At 46.0% G+C, this 2,728-nt stretch overlaps 1 pseudogene across 1 annotated transcript; it reads right to left on the bottom strand.

Moving 5' to 3' along the window:
* Positions 1–2,011: 2,011 nt before the first annotated feature.
* On the bottom strand, positions 2,012–2,525 carry LOC308419427 (serine/arginine-rich splicing factor 3-like; annotated as a pseudogene). The gene has a single exon. The product of its transcript is annotated as a serine/arginine-rich splicing factor 3-like (transcript).
* Positions 2,526–2,728: the final 203 nt, after the last annotated feature.

The following is a 2,728-nucleotide window of genomic DNA, read 5'->3' as shown; positions in this document are numbered from 1 at the left end:
GTTGTTTCTTCTTCTTCTTCCTCCTCCTCTTCCTCTTCTTGGTCTTTTTGAGACACCATTACTCTGTAACAGCCCTGGCTGGCCTGCAACTTGCTAGATAAACTAGACTGGCCTTCAGTTCACTGCCTCTGTCTCCTGAGTGCTGGGATTAAAGGTGTACACCACCTCTTCCATCTACTTCTGTTGTTTTTTAATCCCCCATCCCCCTAGTCAGGTCCCACTACGGCTCTTCTGGCCTCCAAGAGCCCCAGGCATGCATGAAACGCAGACTCGTTCATTCAGGTAAAGCGTTCACACACACAAACCAAGCCTAAGGAGAGAGAAGCTGGAGTAGATAAGAGGGAGGAGCTCAATGTCTTACTAAGTAGTAAATTGTATGGCCCCATTTGGGACAAAGGGTTACTGGGAGTCAGGTCTGAGGTTTGTATAAAGTATCATGAGTCTGTGAGTCTGTGATCCCAACCGTCAGGGTCTGATTGTTAGAAAGTAAGGATTTTCTATTTATGTGCTTTTGGTTTTGTATTTTTGTCTTTACACAAAACAACTGAAATTTTAAAATTCAGGTCACCCCCTAATTTGATGACATGGGTTGGTTGATGTGCTGTGATCAGGGTTTTGCTGGGGTGAGCGGAGGGAACACGCATGGAGGTCACATGATGTTTGGAGGGGCTATAGGGATCCAGCAGACAGTGCAGAGACTGAGCTAGGCTTGCTTACAGAACTTGCTGTGCTTGTTGGCCTCGAATCTTTGCTTGCTTCCCTTTGCTTCCCTAAAAGAGGCACAACGGAGAACTCCTGGCGTCCTTCCTGGTCCTTCCTGCTGGCTCGTGCCAAGGCTGAGGCCTGGCTGTCCCTGCTGGGTAGTGTCACTGCTGCTGATTCATGTTTGCTGTCCCGACTCTACTGCGCATGCATCTGTGAAGTGTTTGAGTGGCTCGAGCTGCTGCTGCTGACCTGGGAACTGAACTGACGATTTCCAGGCAATGCTGATGGGAGCTGTGTTTCTAAACAGGTCCACTCCCACCATGTCTGGTGGGTGGTGGGCTACAAGGGAGGTTAAAGCATGTAAGAATCATCATGAAAAAATAGGTTTGGGGCTGGAGAGATGGCTCAGTGGTTAAGAGCACCGACTGCTCTTCCAGAGGTCCTGAGTTCAATTCCCAGCAACCACATGGTGGCTCACAACCATCTGTAATGAGATCTGATGCCCTCTTCTGGAGTATCTGAGGATAGCTACAGTGTACTTATATACATAAAATAAATAACTTTTTTAAAAATAGGTTTTGAAAAAAATTAAGGTACATAACTTTAAAAAAATTTTTTTTGTAACCAAAACTTTTAATCCCAAGGATTCTCACAAACACATTACAAATGACAGCATGAAAAAAAAATCTTGCATAGTAACTGAGTTCAGCCCTACAGTGTACCCTGAAACCCTGAAACTGATGGGACAGTGGTATCTTGGTCTTACATTTCCAAATAAAGACGTTACAACGGCTCTGCATCCACATACAGCAACCAGGAAGGAGCGCCTTGAAAACCTTCTGAGTGTGGTTTCCACCCTTTCCCTGCTGGCTGCGTTCACAGCAGCTTTGAAAGACTGCTTCACCATTTCACCCACACTGCTACACCGCGTCTCCGCTACTACAGGAACGAGAGCTTTATTCAACTTCTGCCGGTTGCTTTATATTATAAGTGCATGCATCGCACTTAAAACTGGGCAGGATCTCGATTTATTTTAGTCTATGAAAAACTAAAACTCAAAGAAAATACAATCTCGCTTAAGGGAACATTGTAAAGTAACAATTCTTGATATCACATGCCTCCTATGATCCATTTGAAGCCATAGAGAATTACCTGTTGTGTGTCACTGTTCCAAGAGACAAAACAAATTCAAACAGCTAAAATATTTTTAAAATGCACCAAGCTTATGAAGTCTCAAACAAAACTTTAATTTCCAATACATACTCTTGTCAAATGAAGTTATTTCCTGTAAACTTTTCAAACTGGTCTATTTTCTTTTGTTTGGCCTAGGTCGCCTACGAGACCTAGAGAAGGATCGAGACGGCTTGTGATTCTCTCACAAAACAGAGACCTTTCTCTTCTCCTATCTCTAAGACCTGCTCCAGCTTCGGGAAAAGCTTCTCCTTCTTGGGGACCTGCTCCGAGGTAGAGGACTCCTCCTGCGATAATCATCTCGAGGACGACAACTCCAAGAAGGATGCCGGCCACGATCCCAACTTCTCTTTTCACCATTCGACAGTTCCACTCTTACACGGCAGCAGCACAGTGCTCTTCTTACACGGCAGCAGCACAGTGCTCTTCCATCGAGCTCTCGACAGCATCAGCAGCATCTTGGGGACCCTCAAATTCGACGAAAGCAAAGCCAGGAGGGTTCCGAGCAACCCACACACTTCGGAGTGGTCCATGACAGCCAACAGCCCGTTCTAATTCAGTCTTGTTCCCATTGTTTCCAAGATCACCGCATAAACCTTACAGTCCACCAGACAGGAATCACGATGCATTTCGAGATCCTGGATTCAAAAGGCCCAGGCTCAAATCCTAACGCTCAAATCGACAAGCCCACCGGCTTCCCCCGTCTCTGCTCTCACAGATGCTCATGGTCCCGCGGCATCCACGAGATGGCCCACATATCTGTTTTAAAGACATGAATTTAGGGCTGGAGAGATGGCTCAGTGGTTAAGAGCACTGACTGACCTTCCAGAGG

Source organism: Micromys minutus (assembly GCF_963924665.1).
Source record: "Micromys minutus genome assembly, chromosome: 4".
Taxonomy (NCBI): Eukaryota; Metazoa; Chordata; class Mammalia; order Rodentia; family Muridae; genus Micromys; species Micromys minutus.
This window is presented reverse-complemented; position numbering and strand designations above follow the sequence as displayed.